Source organism: Mustela putorius, unplaced genomic scaffold (assembly GCF_011764305.1).
Source record: "Mustela putorius furo isolate JIRA1106 unplaced genomic scaffold, ASM1176430v1.1 tig00000145_pilon_pilon_pilon, whole genome shotgun sequence".
NCBI lineage: Eukaryota > Metazoa > Chordata > Mammalia > Carnivora > Mustelidae > Mustela > Mustela putorius.
This window is the reverse complement of record NW_025421294.1, coordinates 29,463,281-29,487,242: the sequence shown is the minus strand read 5'-3', so window position 1 is coordinate 29,487,242 and position 23,962 is coordinate 29,463,281. Positions and strand designations below refer to the sequence as shown.

The 23,962-nt window shown below is 40.7% G+C and overlaps 1 long non-coding RNA gene across 5 annotated transcripts in view; it reads left to right on the top strand.

The window, feature by feature from the left end:
* Positions 1–3,011: 3,011 nt before the first annotated feature.
* Positions 3,012–23,962, top strand: part of CDC42SE2 — a 116,633-nt gene continuing 95,682 nt past the window's right edge. For 4 of the 5 annotated variants that reach the window (XR_006605377.1, XR_006605375.1, XR_006605376.1 and 1 more), the window contains exon 1: positions 3,013–3,157. This is a non-coding gene — a long non-coding RNA (CDC42 small effector 2). Of the gene's footprint in view, positions 3,158–23,962 lie in introns of all 5 variants that reach the window. The other variant, XR_006605378.1, reaches the window with a different exon arrangement.

Below are 23,962 nucleotides of genomic sequence, written 5' to 3'. Positions count from 1 at the left end.
TGTTATGTTATGTTATGTTATAGGTAAGACTTCTTATCAACAGTAGGCTATTAGCTAATTTTACAGGGAGTTAAAAGTTAAACATGGAAGGGCTGGGCCCCTCCCTAACTCTGCATTGTTCAGGGGTCAGCTGTATATTTGAGGCTATGTGTTGAAGCTGCAGGTCCCCAAACTACCTGTCCCTATCCATGCCCCCTCTATCCATGCTTCTTTTAAGTTTATTACCTAAAATCATCTCCCATACCACCAGAGGTATGCAATAAACAGAAAACACTGATCTACTCCCTTTTTCCCAGAGACCCACCTCAAATTCCTTTCCCTCTAAGAGACCTTTGCTGACAATACAGACCTCAGTGATGCCCTCCATGGCATTCATAAGACTACTATGTCTAATTATTCAAATGCTGCTGTGTGACATTTCATTAAGGACAAAGACCATGCTTTATACTAAGTTTTCCCACAGCACTTGGTATGCTACCTGGCAAACAGCAGGCATTCAATAAATATTTGTGGTTTGATGAACAGCAAGGGGCAGCTCTGGGTAAAAGTGTGGAGTGAAGTTTGACTTAGGTTCTTCTACCTTTCACTGCCTCCATCACGGAAAAGACCATGGATCATGATACTCCTCTGAACTGATCATTTTCTCCTTTCTCAATCAGTTCCAGATGTCTCCCAATTTTTCTCAATCTCCCCAAATCACACTTCATGTGCTCTGTGTCTCCTTATCACATTGACTACTAGCTAAGGTATTTGGTGTTTGTCACTAGATTTTGTTCTATTTAAAATTGTGTCACAAAAAATTTTTTTGTATCTTCTATCACATCCAAGACAGACATATGTATACATAATAGATGCTCAATAGATATTTATCATACAAATAAATGAATCTGTGTTATATTGTTTGTGTCTTAAGGTTTTGCTGTTATATTTTTAGGAAAAAGTACAAAATCACCCAAGTAATTCATTTAACATTGGTCAAGGGAATTTACTAAGTTTATTAACAAGTATATAAACATTTTATGGTTTTTATTCAGAATAATAAAAATAAGATCATCTGTTTGCCTTTTTTTTTTTTTTTTTTTTTGGTCCTTCTTTGGCTCCTTCATTTGTCCACTTGGCCAATCTAAATGTTTCTTTTAAGGAGCAGTGTAAGTCTCTATAGCTTTACATAGAACTGATGGTTCCTTCTCTGTATTCTGAGCATGCCATACATACTTCTAGTTAGGGGTGACCACATAATTTATTGTCTAAACCTGGACATACTGAGAATGAAAGTACACACAAAAAACTATTAAGCCAGGATAAGAGGTGTCCCTGACAAACCAGGAAGTATGCTCATACTACTTTGAAAGTAGTTATTTGCTAACTATATGTCTCTTGTCATTCAACTGTAAAACTATTCTAGGTCTGGGCCTTATTTCTCTTAGCTTCCTTCTTATCTAGAACTGTGCCTACCACTCGTGGTGATAGAAGAAATGTTAGTGTCTCTTTAAAAATGTTCATTTAATTGCATATTATACTATCTTGATGTAGAACTCAAACCATCCCATTTGGGTCCTATTATGAGCCATTTTCTCAGTATAAAAATATAGGGCATTGAGCTTAATTGTATGCTTGTGTAATGATGGTAGCTAGCATTTACCAGCACTTAGCATGAGCAAGGCCCAAGGCTAAGGATTTTGGTTGAGTTTGAATTTCTCACAATTCTTGGAGGTAAGTGTTGATATGGTCCCATTAAGTTAGAAGAAAAGACACATTTACAAGGATTAAGAATCTTATTCAGGGTCACCCAGCTAATTATGTAGCAGAGTTTGAACCCCAGACTCTGACGCCATACACCATCTCTCCTATGTGTAAGAAATAACTGGTACTAAATTTTGTAAAGTAATTTTGAAAGATTAATACCACACTTGTAGAAAAAAATTCATATGCTTTTGCATGTTTACAGGAGAATGTGTTTAAGTAAAGATTGCAGAATAAGAGTTGCAGACAATAGAGTTAATGGTGGGCAGAGAGACCATTTAGCTAGCAACTGAAGTAGGCCATTTAAGTATGATCCACGTCAGAGAAGACGGAAGTAATGCACTGATTGGCCTGATTCTGATTTGCTCTGAGAGTACAACGGTCTTGCCTGACAGGGTGGAGTTGAAGATCCGTGAAGAAAGGGAGCCAAGGTCTCCACAAAGTATTTGTTTATGAGCAGCTAGCTAGAAGGACCGTGGCTAGGTCTTGAACCGCTTTTTGAGCAAGGGACAATTAGAAACTTAGGGGAGAAAGAAAACTAATATTGCACTAATATAATCAATCCAGATGAAGAAGACGTATATATTACTACATCATATTCCAAGTGTTGTAGGCCTGAAAACTTAATGTAGGCGTTTGGTGGAAGGCTGGCAGCTGGATGGGCACTCTTAGGTGTTACTGATTTCTGGGTGATACAAAACACAGCTAAAGAAGGCTCAGATTCCAGGAGACAAGTAATTTCACACTTTTCAAATGTCAGGTGGAACTTCTAGGCCGTGAAAGCCAGTTAGGACAGATTCAACGATTCTGACGTTTACATTAATAAAAAGCGGTGGTCCGAGGATTTCAGGGCATGTTTCCAACAATTCCAACTGACAAGTGGTGCCCGGACTCCGCGCCTAGCCTGGCCAGCTGGGAGCGTCCGCGGTCCCGCTAGGAGCGCAGGCACCGCCCCTCCGCGCGGTTCGGGGTGGGAGCGCGAGCCGCCGTTGCCAGCCGCCGGGCGGAGGGCGAGGAGGGGCTGTCGTGCGCTCCCACCCAGCCCCGGTCGCCATCTTCCGACGCGTCCTTTCCCGCGCGGGCTCCAGCCCCAGCTCTCGGCCCTCCTCTCGCTTAGGAAGGGGCTTCCTAGCCCGCGCAGCTGCAGGGAGCTGCGCGTCGCGGGGGAGCTGGCTCAGTCCGACGCCCAGGCGGGGCAGGGGGTGGGGCCGGCGCGGCGGCGCAGTCCTCGCGCGGCTCTCCGGGCGCGCGCCGCCTCTCGCTCCGCCCGCGCGCGAGCCTGGGCGGGGAGGGAGGGGCCAGGAAGCGGCCAGCGCGCTGGGGAGCGCAGCTGCGGGCGTGGGGGTGGCAGGAGCCGCGGAGCCGGCACCGAGAGCGGCTGCGGCTGGAGCCGGCGGTCCAGACAAAGGCGACGGTGAGTGCCCCGCCGGCCCGGGTCGTGCACCGGCCCCCACACCTCGCCCTCGCGGCCTCCTGGGCGGGGGCCCGCAGCCTCGAACCCCCGCCGCCGAGGGCTCGGTGGGGAGCGCGGCCCGGCCCTGCCCCCCGCGCGCTGCGGGCTGTGGGCTGAGCCTGCGGCTCCATTTTCAGGTCTGGGCGAGGTCTTGCTGCGGACCCTGCCTTTGGTTTTTTCTTCCATTCCTTCTGAGAAATGGTTACATGCTCAGTTCAAAATTGACGACAGGCGGGCGGCTGAGGGAGCCAACCGCCAGCCTGATGTAAAATGGAAATGAAAAGACCCCCTCCCCCCAACTTTGCAGGTCTGGGAGTCGGGAGGGGAGGGGCGGAGGGCCGGCGGAGAGGGCCGGGGTCCTCCAGGTGTGAGCTCGGGGGTGGGGCGGGCACCCCTGCCTGCGGAGCCGGAGCTCTTTCCTGCGGGGGGCGGTGCGTTCCGCCCGCGGGTCTCGCCTCGCTTCTCTTTGGGCCCCGGAGAGAAAACCCTGCCTGACCACCTACACGGAGGAGCTCGTGTTACTCGTACAGGTTGTCCTTCCTTCGCCGCTTCAGTTGTGATTTTTGGTAACGGGTGTGGTAGGTAGCGGCTGTCTGATGCCCCATTTATCGCCGAAAAGCCCCGGTGGGCCGATTTCATGTGTACTTGAAACAACATTGGAATTTCTCTGTAGTTGCTGTTATTTCAAATGATAAACTTTTGTAGGGGAATTTGGTGCTGATGTTCAGTTTACAGAACTGACATTTTGTTTAAAGCGTCTGGCTTATAGTAGGTGCTCAGTAAAATATTTGAATGAATGAACGAATCTTGAAACGTGAAAACTGATTTCACAGCTTTTAAAAATTTAGGCACAAACCCTCTTGACTCAAGGGGGAACAAAAGTTGGGAAACAACATGCAGTTTCTGTTTATATGCTGTTTTTAAAAATTTTTACCCACCATACATGTAGTGTTGATGATCAGTTATTATCAATGTTACAAGTGTAGGAAGTGTAGTTGGAATGTGAAATTTTTCATTTGGAGGAAAAGTCGGTAGACATTTTCTGTTATTTAAAAAATAAGTATTAAAAAGACAAGGGTTATTTCTGATTTTCTTTTGAAAGAACAGAAATTAAAGAAGAGGTGTTTGGATTGTACTTTGTTCTTTTGAGACACCCAAAGTCTATTTCATTATGAATAGATAAGTTTATGTGCTTTTGGCGGGGCATGGTGGCATGGTCTTCAGTTGCTTTTTGAGCCAGAGGCTCTCTAAAGTTAGGGGGAAAAGAAAACTAATGTTACACTAATTAAACCCTACCGTTTATTCAGCGGGTGTTCATTAAGTACCCATTATGTACTGGCACCTGTGTTGGTTGCTGAGTTTCTAGAAGCAAACAAACCCCACAATTATCGCTTTAACCTGAGCGTGAAGTTCTTTCCTTATTATCGATGTTGCCAGTAAGGACTGTCTTACACCCCTACTGCCTACTTACAGGAAAGCTGGCAAGTGGAGTGCAGGAAGTATGGATCCCTAACAGGCTATTTAAAGGTTAATAAGTAACTTCATAGGGTTGAGATTATTGGTTTGCATTTTCTTATTGTCAGTTTAATAAAATCAGTCTACATTTTAAAATGAAGGGAGGAAAAGGTTTAACAAACTAATTTTTTCCCTTCCTTCCATAGTGGATGATTTTGGTACAGTGTGTTTATAGAAGAGTAATGTACTTCTGGTTGTTTTCTGTAAATAATCTTTGCTATACAGTATTTTCTATTTTTTAAATTCTCCAAGGAGAAACAGTGGATTACTTTTCTACAAGAAATGTTTTAAATAAAGCACCTATTTGGAAGTTTTATTTTGACTTTTTAGTCGCTATTTACAGATAAATACAGTATTGACTTAATCATGGTGAAAAGGGAAGGACTACTAGTGAGAATTTGTGGTTCCATATTTGGACTTTCCCCCTAGTATTGCGACTGTGATGGAACTGCTTACTAAAAGGAGAATGCTGTTTGTAGTATTTATTCTGAACATAAGGTTGCATTGTGTGCGTTTGTCTTAAATATATAGGATTTAAAAAATTTTTTTAAATTTAATTTATTTATGTGAGAGAGAGAGACAGCGAGAGAGAGCATGAGTGAGGAGAAGGTCAGAGGGAGAAGCAGACTCCCTGTGGAACTGGGAGCCTGATGTGGGACTCGATCCCAGGATCATGACCTGAGCTGAAGGCAGTCGCTTAACCAACTGAGCCACCCAGGCGCCCCATGGGATTTTTTTTTTTTTAAAGTGCTTTTTTTATTTGGCCTATCCAAAGGCCAAATTGATGTGTCCCAGTGTCATTTTTTTGAGCATTACAAAATAATGTAGATTAATAAATTTTTTCATAGATGGCATTTCAGTTTAGGTAGATTGACTTGTTAACACCTTATACATTATTGAAGATAATATGTACTTTCAGGTTTTTATGTTGGCTGTTTGTTTTTTGTGGTTGTGCCTGGGAGTAATGTGGAAAGTAATCTCAAATTTTAGTGGTAGAGGGTTTTGTTTTATTATTTTTTTAATGTACATTTATTGTAGGAAGAGTTACTTTGACAATATACTGTTGATAGTCTGGTGCTGATGAGAAACCTAGTGTAGTAGATGATAATAGTGATGTTGAAGAAAGTGTAAGCAAGGTGTGATACGTTGAATAAAATGCTTGGTGTATTGTATTTGGTTAAGAACTTCATCATCAGAGCTCCTGACAGTCAACAGTATAGAGAAATACTAAAATTTTTTCAAGAAATAAAAACCCATGGGAAACCTGGGTGATTTGGTAGGTTAAGCATCTGCCTTTGGCCCAGGTTGTAATAGCAGGATCATAGGATTGAGCCCTGCGCCTGCTCAGCGGGGAGCCTGCTTCTCCCTCTCCCTCCACCACTCCCCCTGCTTGTGCTGCCTTGCTCTGTCTCTGTCAAATAAATAAATCTTAAAAAAAACCAAACCCATGATTATGTTTTTGTACCTTTAAAAAATACTATATTTTCATAGTATTATTTCTTTTTTAAAAATTTAAAAAATTTTTTTAAATTTTTTTATTTGACAGGGATCACAAGCAGGCAGAGAGGCAGGCTCCCCGCTGAGCAGAGAGCCTGATTCGGGGCTCGATCCCAAGACCCTGAGATCATGACCTGAGCCAGAGGCAAAGGCTTTAACCCACTTTAACCCAGGCGCCCCCATAGTATTATTTCTATCTCAGAATAGTTTATAATGTTTTGAGTCTAAATAAATTCCAGGATCATCCCATTTTATAATTGTTGCAGATTTGAAATGATGCTTTCTTCCTCAGGGTATGTGTGTGTGCGACAGGATGGGAGTAGGGAGTTTGTTGGTTTTTTTAAGACCCTTCAGAATGCTTTGCAAAGTGTTTCCTTTATCGTATGTAATTAATAAAGTGATTTAAGAATGATGCCCATAAAAACATTGCAGCTGTGCTAATTTTTGTATAGGTCATTAAAATATCAATTAGCATGTGTATAAAAACATTTCCAAAATGCTTTGTAAGTAATTTGTCACATTTATTCTCTAGGACAGGTTACTATTAAATTTTTTTATATCTCAGGTGTCACTTTCTGGAAGTGTTTAGGTTTTCGTCTGCTTTTGGATGAGTCTGGGGTACTTTTGTTAACATGTCTTAAGTTTTTTTTTTCCCTCACAACTGGAAATGTGTATTGGTTTTCATCTGTTATAGTGTTCTTAATCTCAGTCCCCATGAAATATTTTAGCATTGTACTGAAAATTGTTAGTGATGTTTTTGAGAGGAACATTATGGATTCTCTGTACATTCTTGAGAAGAACTGAGTGAAATGTGTACTTATCCTTAATTCTTACTTATTAGTTGGGTGAGGGAATTTATCCTGATTTTTTCCCCATACTGTGTGGAAAAACTTGAAATTTAGCTTGTTAATAATTAACTTCATGCATACTGCTGCCTTACCTCAAAGCTTAAGAATACTGGAACTTTTCTATAATACAAACAAATAACAGGGCAGGATTTAGCTGAAAGAGTTATGGGAATCCATCCAAAGGGAGTTTCTGAACTGAAAGCCAAAAGACTTGGTAATAAGCTATCTTTATCATGACACCATAAAATACCTGCAAATGTATTTTAGTCAAAATGGATTACAGTAAAACAAACTCTCTCTTTTTCCTAGAAAGCATTAGATAACTGCATGTTAAATTTAAGTATCTTTGAAAATGACTAAATGATGAGCACTGAAATTTTTTTTTTTTTAAGATTTTATTTATTTATTTGACAGAGACACAGCGAGAGAGGGAACTCAAGCAGGGGAATGGGAGAGGGAGAAGCAGGCTTTCCTCCGAGCAGGGAGCCTGATGCCGGCCTCGGTTACCAGGACCCTGGGATCATGACCTGAGTGGAAGGCAGACGCTTAATGACTGAGCCACCCAGGTGCCCTTAAATTTTTATTTTATATTTTACGCCATTAGAAATTCATGCTAAAATTTGTTAAATCTTTGATTGGATTATTGTAAGCATCTTTTAGTAACACATAAAATCATTTTGTTCCATGTAGCTTAATAATATACTTCCACTTTTTGCTTAATAAAGCAAAACTGAATTTTTTGTATATTCAGAATTGTATATATTTTGTACTTACATATGGTGAGAACCCAAGGGTATTTGTGGAACTGGTAGGTGCAGTGGATGGGACTTGATAAAACTTAAGGAGAAAACAACTTTCTTCCTGTACCTTCAAACTGTCGCTGTAGAGTAAATATTTCCCTGCCTCTGGATGAGCGTTTAGGAATTCTTGTTCTTACTTGTCAATGATAGTTTTACTTTAGTCATTACAAGGTACAGTTCAGTATAATCAGTGTTAAAACTCTTACATAATTCAGAACTTCTCTTTATGGCTCAGAACTTCTTGAGTCCTAGAAGTCTGCTTTGGAGCAAGAGTCCTAGTAGGTGTCTTTTATTTTACTAGCATCACTGTGCTGTCCATTCAGCTGCCCAGGGTCTAACTCATTGGGGAGAGAGAATTGGGGGTGGTGGTGGTGGTATGTTTTTAATGTGGCTTATCTTCTTGTGCTCTGGCATTGGTGCCTTCTGAATCAGGCAGGTTGTTCAAAGTGGACTTTCTCCAGAAGTGCTGGAAATGGTTTTCTTGGGGATTCCATGGCTGGGAACCTTCCAGCTACAATTCTTGTGATATAATTCTTCCATTACTATCCCTTCATCTTCCAGTTTCTCTCATCTGCAGGCTCACTGTGCCTAAGGAGAGGTTTTGCTTTAGTCTTCACAGTAGTTCTGTGAAGACTACTTTTTAACTGGACCTGCTCTTTACTAAGATTATTTCATAATATGCAGTTCCGTGCATTCCACTCAGATCTCAACATTGTACCTTTCCAGTTCTTTCTGTTAATTATTCCCACTTAAACAGGACTTCTGTGTCTGGGACCTATAGCATGTTGCTAATGTACTGTCCCAAGCCTCCTTTCTCCATATCCATGCTTTGAATCCGTGGTCCTCTGTTACAGATTTTACTTTTGTACACGCTCAGTTCTCTGTCGCACTTCTTTACTGTACTCGTCTAGCAATCTGCCCCCCACCCCTTCTCCATCTAGTCTAGCCTGTACATGGCATTTGAGTGCGACTTGAGGGAAAAAAACACCAATGATCACCTCATCTCCCTGTAAATTCAGGAGAGTTCTTCATGCTCCTACAGTTCTGTAATCTTAAATATTTAATTTTTAAAAGTAATCCCTACACCCAACATGGCTCTCCAGCTCAGAAGCCTGAGATCAGGAGTCACACATTCCACGGCCCAAGTCAGCTAGGTGCCCCATTACTGTAATCTTAGTACATTTGTTGATTGAATCACTCTCCCACTCCCCTAAGTGACTATTTTATATCTCTCCTGAAACTCTCTCACTTCTTTGCATTTTCAGCTGATGACTTTGCTTCCTGTATATTAAAAATGAAAGCAATCAGAAGAAACTTTTTAATCTCTTTTTGCATTTATACCCACACTTCCTGCATTTTTTTTTTTAAAGATTTTTATTTACTTATTTGACACAGAGAGAAAGAGACAGTGAGCACAAGCAGGGGGAGTGGGAGGCAGAGAGAGAGGGAGAAGCAGGCTCCCCAATGACCAGGGAACCCGACGTGGGGCTCGATCCCTGGACTCTGAGATCATGACCTGGGCTGAAGGCAAATGCTCAACCAACTGAGCCACCTAGGTGCCCCCTGCATTTTAGCTTAAGCCATGAACAGGGGTTTCATTCATCTTGCCTTTCTCTGGTCAAGGACATTACATTGCCTCAGTATTCATCCCAGGCTCCTGCCTGCCAGTGAGCTGCGTCATCCCTGTTTGCCATTTCTACTTGATCATTCCTGTCTGTGTAGAGATATGCTGAACTATCTCCCATCTTTAAAACAAACAAACCTCCCCCAACACCACATTTTTCTTATTTATGGCCATCAGTCCTCTGTATCTCTTTTGGATCCATTACATTCAGTTTTTTTTTCTTTTTCTTTTATCTTCTTTTCTTTTTCACTCTAACGACTTTTTTTTTTTTTTTAAAGATTTTATTTGTTTATTTGACAGACAGAGATCACAAGTAGGCAGAGAGGCAGGCAGAGAGAGAGAGGAGGAAGCAGGCTCCCTGCTGAGCAGAGAGCCCGATGCGGGGCTCTATCCCAGGACCCTGGGATCATGACCTGAGCCGAAGGCAGAGGCTTTAACCCACTGAGCCACCCAGGCGCTCCATCACCCTAACTACTCTTATTGAGGTTACTAATGACCTCCTTAGTGATATATTCCCTAGTCAGTTTTCAGTCCTAATCCTCTTGATGTAGCAGCAGCAGCATTTGTCATGGTTGATAATTTTCTTCTCTTTGAAACTTTTTTTTTCTTTGCTTCTGGGACACTATTACTTATTTTTAGTTTGTTTTTCTGATTCTTTTTTGTAGCCCCAACTTTTAAAAAATAGGCAGTGTCCCAGAGCTCTATGTTTAAGTCTCTTCTATATTTATATGTAGTCCTTTGTAATCTCATCCTATTCTCTAGCTAGAATTACCATATATTTCAAACTAAAAATGTTCTCTTCAGCTTGGATCTCTTTCCTGACCTCCACACATGTGTACCCAACTTTTGAGTCGACATTCCTAATTAGGTATCCCATATTTCATAAGTCAAAACTGAACTTTTCATCTTTCTTTCTCTCCTACCCCAATTATTGTTCTTATCCCATCTCCCTCATCTTAGAGGTGTCAATCCCATCTTTTAGTTTTTTGTGACTGAAACCTTGTAGACACTTTTTTCTTTTTTTTTAAGATTTTATTTATTTGAGAGAGAATGAGAGAGCGTGCACGAGGCGGGGCGGGGGTGAGGAAGAGTCAGAGGGAAAAGTGGACTCCCTGCTGAGCTGAGAGCCTGATGCAGAACTTGATCCTGGGATTCCAGGGTGATGAACCTGAGCCAAAGGCAGTCACTTAACCAACTGAGCCACCCAGGCGCCCCCTTGTAGACATTGTTGATTTCACTTTCTCACACCCCCACATCTAATTCAAAATAACGTATCATGAAAGTATGTCCTGTATTTACTTTAAAATCTATCATAAGACCACTCATGACACTCTTTTCTAAGCAACCATCATCTCTTGCCTATTTTATTTTAACAGTCTCTTTCCTGGTCTCTTTGATGCTTCTGCTCTTTTTTGTTCTCAGGACAGTATCCAGGGTGATCCTTTTGAAATGAAGTTTAATTATGTTACTTTGATGATCAGAATCCTTCAGTGGCTTTCCTGAGAGCAAAAGCCAGAATACAACAGGGCCTCCAAGGCCCTCCATCATCTGTGCCTCCTACCTCTCTGATGATATGTCCTATTACTTTCTCCTTGGTTTATTCCATGCCAGGCATATGGGTGTTCTTGAGCTTTCTTGAACCTGCCAAGCACAGTTTTGCTTTTGTATCCTTAGGGAAAGAGCTTTCTTTTATTCACTGCAGAATATCCAGTATTTTTAACAGAGACATGCCCATGATGGGCATTTACATTTGCTAAATGAGTGACTGCTTATCTTGTTATTCATGTCTTTGAAGACAGCTTTTATGCATGTTTGTATAACCAAAAGTATTTTTTTTTTAAGATTTTATTTATTTATCCGATAGAGATCACAAGTAGGCAGAGAGGCAGGCAGAGAGAGAGGAAGGGAAGCAGGTTCCCTGCTGAGCAGAGAGCCCAATGCGGGGCTCGATCCCAGGACCCTGAGATCATGACCTGAGCCGAAGGCAGTGGCTTAACCCACTGAGCCACCCAGGCGCCCCTAACCAAAAGTATTTTGACTAAAAGTATTTCACTTAAAACCATGTAGTCCTAGAAGAATTAAGTAAAGACTTTTAGATACAAGGAGAAAAAGTATGTTAGATTAATTTTTGTGTATGGAAAGTGAAAACAGTGGGAAATGATTATGGACAGAGGAGGTAGGAAAGCAACAGAGAGGTAAAGTAAACGCAATAAAAAGAAAAGGCTGATTTGGAAGTAGGGTGACAATACTTAAACTATCTTTGGCTTGCTCCGTACTTCTTTTGGGCTTTCTTGAATTCTTTTTTTTTTTTTAAGATTTTATTTATTTGTTTGACAGAGAAAGAGAGCGCGAGTGCAAGAGAGCATGCGCACAAGCAGGGGAAGCTGGAGAGAGAGAAGCAGGCTTCTCGATGAACAGGAAGCCCAAGGTGGGGATCCATCCCAGGATCCTGGGATTCATGACCTGAGCTGAAGGCTGACAGTTAATGACTGAGCTGCCCAGGTGCGCTTATTTCTAGAATTCTGAGGGTTGGTAATTTACATGGACTTGGGCTCTTGAAGTTGGGCTATATTACACCTTTCTTTTATCAGGGATATTGGTTCAAGTGAGTTTGGGATCCAAAACTTGGTTGGTTTTCTATTGCCAAACTCCTTTTGTTAAAAAAAATGTAAGTTGCTGTTATCCGACTTTATCTGAGGATATTCTTAGTATTTCTTAATTGTTTTGTAGAGAGCCCAAACAGAGGTGTCATAGCTTTAGAGAGAGATTTTCAGCATACACAAATTTATTAGTATGCTGTGTTCTCTCTGTATTGCACAGCATGTTTACCACCCCCTCGGAAAAGGTGGGGCCTATAAGTAGTTTTATTGTAGTTCTGTGGTAAGCTAGCAGCTAGCTACATTAATGTGCACAATTTTATTGAGTGGTATTTATAAGCATACTTGTGCTTATAAATGAAAAATACTTGAATGCATATAAATGCATTTTTAAAATTGTAATTTAATATTTAGGTAGAAAAAGGAGTGTGGGGGAAATTAATGATAATGCAAACTTTCAGTCTTTCATTATGCTGAGACAAGATTTTGTAAACCCTTTTAAAAATTAATTAATTTTAGAGATTTTATTTTTAAGCAATCTCTGCACCAAAACGGGCTCAAATCTACAACCCTGAGACCAAGAATAACACGCTCCACTGACTGAGCCCGGCAGGTGCCCCTAAAATTTATTTTTAAACTCTTTTTTTTTCTAAGTTATAAGTCTAATTTCCTGTTGATTGAAAAAAATCTTTTAGGGGTGCTTGGGTGGCACAGTTGGTTAAGTATCTGCCTTTGGCTTGGGTCATCATCCCCGGATTCTGGAGTTGAGTGCCTGGTGGGCTCCCTGCTCAGCAGGAAGCCTGCTTCTCCCTCTCCTTATGCCTCTGCCCCCCTCCCCCAACTCCCGTGTGTGTGTGTGTGTGTGTGTGTGTGTGTGTGTGCGCGCGCGCGCATGCGTGCTCACACTGTTCTTGCAAATGGTTAAATCTTTAAAAAATCATTTAAAGAAATTGTTAAAAGAGGTGGCTTAGAAGTTCCTGAATGAATAATTTTTTATGCATTAAGCATAAATTATTCTCCAAAAACCAATCTAAACATTTTCCTATTTTTTTTTTTAAAAGATTTTATTTATTTATTTATTTGGCAGAGAGAGATCACAAGTAGGCAGGGAGGCAGGCAGAGAGAGAGAGAGAGGAGGAAGCAGGCTCCCTGCTGAGCAGATAGCCCGATGCGGGACTCGATCCCGGGACCCTGAGATCATGACCTGAGCCGAAGGCAGCGGCTTAACCCACTGAGCCACCCAGGTGCCCACATTTTCCTATTTTTATGTAATATACAGTAATTTGTCTTGATTGACTTGTCTGATGGGACAAGTCATGTGGCCATAATTTCATGTGGCCACAATGCGGACTTAATTTTCATGGTCATAGAGGTATGGGTATGTATGTGTTGGTATGTATCGTTTGTTCTTATAATATGCAGATGTAATATAAACTTGTGTATGCTTTATATTTTACTTTAACTCCTAAGCAGTGATATCTGTAAGTCAGATTTGGTATATTTTTCTTATATTAAATAGGGAATTAAAATATAAAAATTTGCATATTAAAACATGACTTTTAATTTTTTTATTAAAATCTTTTTTTTAAAAGATTTTATTTACTTATTTGGCAGACAGAGATTACAAGTAGGCAGAGAGGCAGGCAGAGAGAGGAGGAAGCAGGCTCCCTGCTGAGCAGAGAGCCTGATGCGGGGCTCAAACCCAGGACCCTGGGATCATGTCCTGAACTCAGTGGCTTTAACCCACTGAGCCATCCAGGTGCCCCGAAACATGACATTTTTTAAAGTTTATATACAAATCTTGTAAAATAATTTTGGATGACAAACTAACAAGTGTTTCCCTACGGTTTTGAGTTAATTGTTCTATTTTTAGGGTAATTATGTAATCTTCATTAGAATTTGACTTTGGTCTATCTGAATTCATGTTACCATTTCACATATGAAATACCATATTGGATTAATAAGATCCTTATTTCTGGGACACCTGGGTGGCTCAGACTGTTAAGCATATTTCTCTTGATTTTGATTGAGGTCATTATCTCAGGTGGTGAGAGAGAGCCCTGCATGGGGCTTTGCACTGGGTGGTGGGCTCTGTGCTGAGCATGGAGTCTGATTAAGATTTCTCCACCTTCCCCATCTGCCCCTCTCCCCCATCTCTTGCGTACACTCATTTTCTTTCTCTCTCTCTCTCTGAAGAAAAAATCCCTATTTCTGAACTAGTAAGTAGTTAAACCTCTAAATTTATTTCAGGTATATTCATAGTTTGAGGCCTGTGATGGCCTGCTTTAACTTCATAAAGTTCTAGGTGGATTGTGAAGTAACCAAAATAATCATATTGAGAAAAGTGAATATAAGTAATAGGCTGTCAACCAAGTCTCTTAGGGGGTTGTGAAAGTATGCATGCATTTATTCATTTAACAGATTTACCACACTACTCTTCCCAGTCTACTCAGAATAAAATACAAACTGTACTCTCCCAGAAAATACAAACTCACTCACACTCTGTCTATATAATATGGACCTTACAGCCTTTCAGAGTGGCTTACGTTTGCTCACTGCCTTTAGCCACAAATTAATTTCTCAAACAGGTCTTGCTTGTTGATTATGGTTTTTATACTAGTTGTTTCCTCTGTTTGAAATGATGGTTCCCAGATCTTTGCAAGGGTAGCCTCTTATCTTTAAGATCTCAGCTTAAGTATCACCTAATTTCCTCCCCACTCAGTTTAAAATAGCACCCTCCCATCACTGTTACACTTTCTTTATAGCATTTGTCAGACCTTAAATTAATATATATATATATATAGATAGATAGATGTAATATGTATTTTTAAAGATTTTATTTATTTATTTGACAGAGAGATCACAAGCAGGCAGAGAGGTAGGCAGAGACCGAGAGGGAAGCAGGCTGCCCGCCGAGTAGAGAGCCTGATGTGGGGCACCATCCCACGACCCTGAGACCATGACCTGAACTGAAGGCAGAGGCTTAACCTACTGGGCCACCCAGGTGCCCCCAAATAATATATTTTTAATTTAATTGTGTCCTAAAGTAGATCATAAGCCTATGAGAGCAAGGATCTCCTTTTTCTTGTTCCTTGCTGTAACAATGCTCAGAACAATACATAACACTAGATAAGTGTTTAGTAAAAAAGTTGAATGAATAAAATAAGGTAGTAATCTCATTTATTCTTTTTTAAAATTTATTCTTTTTTGTGAATGAATTTTAGTGTATTGATGTCTTAAAGTGTCAGAAATGTATGCCTCCTAGCCTAGGGGAGTAGGAAATGGGATCATTCAAGTAAAAGCCTGATTTAAGGAAAGTATGAAAAAATTTAGGAACTGCTCTGATGAATCTTAGTTGAGAGTACTGGGTAGAAAAACTATTGGTGTGTTGGAACTGGTGAGCTGGTCTTTTGCATCTCTCCAGCTCCATGTTCAGTAACACTGTGTTGGCAGCCTGAAACTGGCTATGGTAGGACATTTATGACATGGAGATCTACAAAAGCTGTAAGTCAGGGTCTTTTTTCCAGAGAGGTAGTTGTTAAATATTTATCATCAGACCACTGGATGGAACCATATGAAATTGCTGTTTTTATGGATAAAAATGCTTGACTATTGATGAACATTTTTTCTTATCATTTAATGTAGCAGAATTAGTTATTTTGGTTTAAAGATAATTTCTTCCTTGTGGTCTGTGAAGTCAGTTCAGTGACTTACATTAGTGCTGTCCCTTTTTTGTTTTTCAAAGTTGCATTCCCTTCACATCTGATGATGGTTTGTAGATTCTTTTATTGTGTAAAAACTGGTTATTTGTGTGTATGTTAATTGCTTAACTGAACACCTTATTTTGACTGGTTGCTCCAACACAGGCATAAAAGATCTTGATATGCCTTTGAAGGTGTTTTTGGTTTTCCTACTGAGTTGCTAAACCCATTGTAAGGTGTTCTTTTCCTGGTGAAGGAAGTGGAGCGGATTGGTTTGGTCCTAGATTATTAGATAACTTTTATTTTAAAATTTGCTTTTCAGAATGATTTACATAAATATACCTGAGTTCAGTTTTTCATTTTTTTCCTGGTTTGTTTTCTTCTTCCGCCCATTTTCCTCTAAGTGCTTACCTGATGTCTCTGATGATTTACTTCCTGCTACTCTGATTTTTTCCCTATGGAACCGTATCTCTAAATCAATGAAATGATGTGGTCTTATTTCTCAGGTTTAGTAGGTTTTTGCTATTGTCTCTTCCACGATCACCTGGACATTCCATGCCATTTTTCACCCTTATCTCCCCTCCCCCCCAAGTTCTATAAAGAGATTATTTTCTTATAGGCACCTGAGGAAATTTATTTTAAAATTTCTTGAGGAAATTAATTTAAAAATTGAACTTTGTTGATTCACTGACAGATTGTATTTATTTATTTGACAGAGAGAGACAGCGAGAGAGGGAACACAAGCAGGAAGAGTGGGAGGAGAAGCAGGCTTCCCACTGAGCAAGGAGCCTAGTGCAGGGCTCCATCCCAGGACCCTGGGATCATGACCTGAGCTGAAGGCAGATGCTTAACGACTGATGCACCCAGGCGACCCCTCAACATTTTTTAAAAACTGAAATAAGATCTTAGTACACAATTTAGCAAATACTGTGATCATAAAAGCATTACTTTTATTACTTCAGTTTGAAAAAAATCTCTTTGGAAAGTGAAAATTTTGTTTGACAGTGGGTAAAGCTGTAAGTAAAGTTGTGATTAAAAACAATGGTGTTTAGGGAGAGTAGAATTGTGGTAAGTCACCTCAACTCAAAAATTACTTGAGCAGTAATTTTTCTTAAGAGCTCGTTTACCTTTGCACAATAGCTTGATTGTGTTATACCAGCAAAGGAAAACAGTACGTGATTCTGTGTACAGTAGACTTATTTTAATAATAGCTCTAGGGTAAAATAAGGGGCTGTAGATAAGTTCCTATTTTTTGGTCTGCCCCAAGTCCTAGTGATGCCTTAATATTAAAATAATTTTAGAAGAAAAATATGTTTTATTCAAGGCTTTTATCTGGTTTGGGACAATTTTATTAGATATTGCTATCCTTTTTAATATATCAGAATGAAGAATGAGGAAGTTCTTGGGAAAAAAAGTTTTAGTTTAAGAATTCTTGTATTAAAAAGAATTATTGTATTAATGTTTGATTTTGTTTCATGTATGTGCAAATCCTTGTGGAAGAGTCCCTCAGATATATTGGTATATTCCATGCTTTGTAAATCAGTCCTAATCTTATCAAGTAGCTGTTTTGGACTAAAAGTAGTTCTTTAAAGCTAATGAAGAGTCCTTTAAAGACTGAATAATTTTAAAGATTTTTTTTCTTATTTGACAGAGAAAAACAGCGAGAGAGGGAACACAAGCAGGGGGAGTGGGTGAGGGAGAAGCAGACTCCCTACTGACTGGGGAGCCCGAAGAAGGGCTTGACCTCAGGACCCTGAGATCATGACCTGAGCTAAGGGCAGATGCTTAACAACTGAGCCACCCAGGTGCCCAGGGGTTGTATAATTTAAATGACTTTTTCTTTATCACAGTTATGTTCATTAGCTTACCTTGTTTTTATTTATTTTTTTAACCGTGTCTTTTTATTTTTTATAAACTGCTTGCTCACAAGCTCTGTACTCTGTATCTCTTTTTATTTTTTTAACTTTTTAAAAGATTTTATTTATTTATTTGACAGAGAGAGATCACAAGTAGGCAGAGAGGCAGGCAGAGAGAGTGAGGGAAGCAGGCTCCCTGCTGAGCAGAGAGCCCGATGCGGAGCTCCCCAGGACCATGAGACCATGACCTAAGCCGAAGGCAGAGGCTTTCACGCACTGAGCCACCCAGGCGCCCCACTTCATATTATTTTAAAACATCTCCAGGGGCGACTGGATGGGTTAGTCCTTAAGCGTCAGCTCAGGTCATGATCCCAGAGTCCTGGGATTAAGCCCCTCGAGGGGCTCCGTGCTTGCGGTAGGCCTGCTTCTCCCTCTCAGGCTCCCTGGCCTGTGTTCCCTCTTTCTCTGTCTCTCTCTCTGTCAAATAAAAAAATAAAATGTTAAAAAAAAAAAGTCTCCAGAGTCAACTGGATATTTTACTTTAAAGTGAATTGCAGTCAGGAAACTGGAAATTCAAGTAACCCAGGTGAACTCATATTGAGTGTCCTTTTAATCTGCCTATTTTAGGGGAGTGATTCTTGAGGCTATTTAATTTAATTTATTTATTTGACAGAGAGAGGAACAGGGAGAGAGAGAACGCAACCCAAGGGGAGTGGGAGAGGGAGAAGCAGGCTTCTCGATGAGCAGAGAATCCGATGTGGGGCTTGATCCCATGACTCTGGGATCTTGACTTGAGCCAAACGCAGATGCTTAATAGACTGAGCCACCCAAGTGCCCCTCTTGAGACTATTTTAAAAACTTTCAGGGAAAGTTTTAAAGTTAAAAGCTGAAGTAGAACAGAGTGAGACTAAGTTCATTATTGCTGGTCAAAATGGTAAGAAAGTAATTTTGGTTTATGGTATAACGGTTGTATGCATAAAGAAGTCTGTTTGTTTATTTTATTTTTAAGTAATCTTTACACCCAACATGGAGTTCAAACTTACAACCCTGAGATCAATAGTTGCCTACTCTTCCGACTGAGCCAGCCAGCCTCCCCACAGATGTGTATTTTAAAGGCTGAGAACTTACCCTTTGCAGAGAAAAAAAGTGACTAAAATGTGGGAAAAAGTGTTCAATTTTAATAAGAGTAAGTTTCTCTTACCAGATTTAGGATTTAAGAAACGGTGCTGATTTACCTGAGTACAGTGACAAAGGTACTAAATTTATTGCTGGAGGGAGTATGCATTTGTAGAACCCATTATTATTATTATTATTTTTTTTCAAAAGCATTTTGACATATATCAAAGACTGGCTTTTTTTTTTTTTTTAAGATTTTATTTATTTATTTGAGAGAGAGACAGTGAGAAAGAACATGAGAGGCGAGAAGGTCAGAGGGAGAAGCAGACTCCCCGTGGAGCCAGGAGTCCAAAGCGGGACTTGATTCCAGGACTCTGGGATTGTGACCTGAGCTGAAGGCAGTTGCTTAACCAGCTGAGTCACCCAGGTGCCCAGAGACTGGTATTTTTGTCTCTGAGGCTATAGCCTAAGAAAATAATCCTCAGGCTTTTTTTGAGGGAGGAGGTTCTTTTTTTTTTAAACCCTATGGCAGCTTTATCGAGATAATAGGTGTGATACTGTGAGTTACAATAAGATATAACCTATTTAGTCTTCCCTTTTCTTGGTGCAGAGTTCCTAAAACCCTTGGATTTCCTAAGAGAGGTGTATTTTGTTATGTTCCTGAGGTGACTTTTGGGAAGCACATACAGATGGCTTCTGATTGCCAGGGGAACCAACTGTGAATTGATTATTGGAACTTCAAGTCCCACTTCTCTGACCTGGAGAGGGGCCAGGTGCTGGAGTTTGAATTGCCAGACACTAATGATTTAATCGATCATGACTGTGTAATGAAGCCTCCATAAAATCCAGAGGATGGGGTAGGATAACACCTCCGTGGTTAACACAGGGAGGCGCTCCGGAGATTGATGTGCTCGGAGAGCAAGGAAGCTACAGATCCCTTTCCTTTCCCTGTGTATCTCTTCCATTTGGCCTTTCAGAATGACATCCTTTCATAATAAACTGGTAATCTCATGACTGAAATGTTTCTCAGACTTGTTTAAAGTGCTCTGGCATATTTCCATTTTTTTTTTTTATTTTTTAAAGATTTTATTTATTTATTTCACAGAGATCACAAGTAGGCAGAGAGGCAGGCGGAGAGAGAGGGGGAAGCAGGCTCCCCGCTGAGCAGAGAGCCCGATGCGGGGCTTGATCCCAGGACCCTGGGATCCTGACCCGAGCTGAAGGCAGAGGCTTAACCCACTGAGCCACCCAGGTGCCCCTGCCCTGGCATATTAATCAAACCTGAGGAAGGGGGTCATGGGAACTTTAGAAGCACAGGTAACAGTCTGGACTTATGTTATGATTGGCTTCGGAAGGGCTGGGAAGTCTTGTAGGACTGAGCCTTTGGCATGCCTGGGACCTGGTGCTGTCTCTAGGTATGTCAGGATTGAGCTGAATTATAGGACACCCAGGTAGTGTTGGAGAATTGCTTGGTGTTGGTGTGTTCTGCACCTAGGGATTGGTGTTAGGGTTGTTATTCACATAACGTATTTTACCTTTTAAAGCATGTAAGTCAGTGTTGTGCAATCATCAGTACTGTCTAATTTTAGAATATTTTCATCACCCCAAAAAGAAATTAGCAGTTATTCCCCATTCCTCCATTTCCGCCAGCTCCTGGCAACCACTAATCTGTTTTCTGTCTCTTTGGATTTGCTTCCTTTGGACATTTTATATAAAGGATCATACTGTGTGTGTGTGTGTTTTAAATATTTTTATTTTTATTTATTTGACAGAGATCACAAGTAGGCAGAGAGGCAGGCAGAGAGAGAGGAGGAAGCAGGCTCCCTACCGAGCAGAGAGCCCGATGCAGGGCTCGATCCCAGGACCCTGAGATCATGACCTGAGCCGAAGGCAGAGGCTTAACCCATTAAGCCACCCAGGCACCCCATACAGTGTGTTTTTGTGAGTGGCCTTTTTCACCTAACATGATGTTTCAGGATTCATCTATGTTGTAGCATGTATCAGCACTTGATTCTCCCTTGTGGATGAATGTTACAGTTGTATGGATATACCACATTTCATTTATCCATTCATCCATTAATGGGTATTTGGGTTGTTTCCATATTTTGGCTATTACGAATAATACTCCTATGAATATTCATAAGCAGCTTTTTGTGTGGATTTTTTTTTTTTTTTAAGATTTATTTATAAGAAGGGACACCTGGGTGGCTCAGTGGGTTAAAGCCTCTGCTTTCAGCTCAAGTCATGATCTCGGGGTCCTGGGATCGAGCCCCGCATCGAGCTCTCTTCTCTGCTCAGCGGGGAGCCTGCTTCTTCCTCTCTCTGCCTGCCTCTCTGCATACTTGTAATCTCTGTCAAATAAATAAATAAAATCTTAAAAAAAAAGATTTATTTATAAGAGAGGAATAAGCAGGGGGTGAGGCAGAGGGGGAGGGAGAGATAGAAGCGGACTCCCCATTGTGTATTACTGATAAATTCCTTCAGACAGGATCATTCAGTGTTAGAATGTTACTTTTGTATGTTGCCCTAACAGTTGTCTTATATTTTACATAAAGTCATTTTGGACTAATGCTAAAAGATATACTTTATGCCGCAGTTGAAAGACTAAAAAAAGCCAGCTGTCAACTCTGAAATGTGCTTTTATGGCAGTCAATATCACTTGAGCAGGAGAGAGAGAGAATGTCAAGCTGACTCCCCCTGAATGCAGAACCAGTCCCTGGGCAGAATCTCACAACCCTTGAGAGCATGACCTGAGCTGAAATCAAGAGTCAGGTGCTTGACTGACTGAGTCACCTAGGCATCCCAGCCATGTACATTTTAAACTTAACCATAGTCTATCTGTGAGAGTTCTTTGCAAGATACAAACAGTTCTCTGGGATTTTCAGGTAGATATTATACAGGGAATATGATACTTTAAAAAAAAAATCATTGGATAGTTGGGAAGAGTTGGAGTCAGAGAACCATCACTGGATTATGTTTGAGAGCATGAGGCCATAGCTGAAAGGTCAGGAAGGTAAAACTGGGGACCCATCAAAGGAATGCTGAATATGTGATGTGACTGCTTCTTGCTGGCATCTGGTGACTAAAGTTACTGTAATTGCTTCTAATCACGTTGATTTTGTTGTGTCATTGCTTACCATTTAAATCAGAAGTGGAAGGATAACTTCGTAATTTTCTTTCCTTCACTTTTGCTTCCCAAATCTCAAAAGAGGACTTCTTACTGGTAGAAACTGATTTACATTCTGAATACAAACTATAACTTGAAGTCTGGGAAGTGTAGTTTATTGGTTTTATTTTGTTTTAGCTTTCCTGTACCTGAGATACAGGAAGGTGTGTATGGAAGGAGTAGTAGGAAAGAATGAATGCCAAGTGCTACTTGAGTAACCTAACATTCAACGGAAGCCTTCCTTTTTTTTGGTGATAAGGCTGTATGTCTTTACATGCAGTGTATTTTGAAGATGGTAGGATGAAAGAAATCCACCTTAGACTTGATTTTTCTTTTCCTGTAACGTGAGCCGTTACCATTCTGTTACTTTCTTAAAGTAGCATGTCTATTGTAATATTTCCATTTGGAAAAACTCAGGTGTTTCTGGAAAGTTCTTTCATACTGTGTTTACCTATGGGTTGAATAGATGAATAGGTGAAATATTTTCAAAGAATATAACTGCAAAATACTATGTTTTTTTTGGATGCCTGGGTAGTTCAACTGTTGATTTCAGCTCAGATCATGATCTCAGCGTCACGAGGTTGAGCACTACACCAGGCTCCAAGCTAAGCAGGGAGTACACTTCAGATCATTCTCTCTCCCTCTCCTGTTGCCCCTCCCCCTGCTCATGCTCTCTGTCACCCTCTCTCTTTCTAAAATAAATGAACAACAACAAATCTTTAAGTTTTCCCCTTATTGCTTGTTTTTCTAGGATTGAATTAACATGTAATTTATTTTTTTAAGAATTTTATTTGTCTGGGAGAGTATGTGCATGCATGCACAGAAGCAGGGGAAGGGGCAGGCAGACGGGGACAAGCAGGCTTTCCATGGAGCAGGGAGCCCAGTGTGGGAACTCAACTTCAGGAACATAATGATCTGAGTTGAGGGCAGAGGCTTAACTGACTAAGCCACCCAGGTGTCCTCTAATAATACGTAAACGTCTTTTTATAAAAATTGTTCATGCTACCTCAGTTTATTACTTTATCAATTTAGGAGAAGCTGTAGTAATCTTTAAAAAGAATATGGGAGCTAGTAAAAGCTTTTCCCTTTATGATTTAGAATGAAAACATGTATGATTTCTTGATACTGAGCCTTTTTTTTTTTTTTTTTTTTTTTTAATTTATTGTGGCATCTATCTGGTTGGCTCAGTTGGTTAAGAGTCAGACTTTGGTTCAGGTCAGTGATTTCAGGGTCCTAAGATTGAGCCCTGCATAGGGCTCTCCTCACTCAGTGGGGAGTCTGCTTCTCTGTCTGTGTGCCCCCTCCCTCTTGTGTGCACATGCATGTGCTTTTTCTCTCAAATGAAATAGGTAGATGACCGGAGCCGAAATTAAGAGTCAAATGCTTAACAGCTGAGTCACCCAGAGGCCATGATAGTGTTTTAAAGAAACTTCTTTTTCCTCATAGAATATTTATACCTCCCATATTCTGTGTTCAGTAGTTTAAGTATGGTGAGCATATCATTACAAAGCCTTTTACTAAATAACTTTCAAATGCTATGTCTTAGGTTCTTCAATATTAAGTTTTTTTTTTTAAGATTTTATTTATTTATTGGACAGACAGAGATCACATGTAAGCAGAGAGGCGGTGGGGGTGGGGGGAAAGCAGGCTCCCAGCCAAGTGGAGATCCCGACGTGGGGCTCAATCCCAACACCCTAGGATCATGACCTAAGTGGAAGTCAGAGGCTTTAACCCACTGAGACACCCAGGTGCCCCAATATTAAGTATTTGAGAATAAGTTGTTATATAGCTTCAGTTGGCATCTGATGTTTGCAAGAGAAAGTATTAAGTTCACCTGGAAACTTGACTCAGCTTTATTTATTTTTTAAAAATTTTATTTACTGGGGGCACCTGGGTGGCTCAGTGGGTTGAGCCTCTGCCTTGGGCTCAGGTCAGGGTCCTGGGATCGGGCCCCACATCAGGATCTCTGCTTGGTGGGAAGCCTGTTTCCCCTGTCTCTCTGCCTGCCTCTCTGCCTATTTGTGATCTCTGTCTGTCAAATAAATA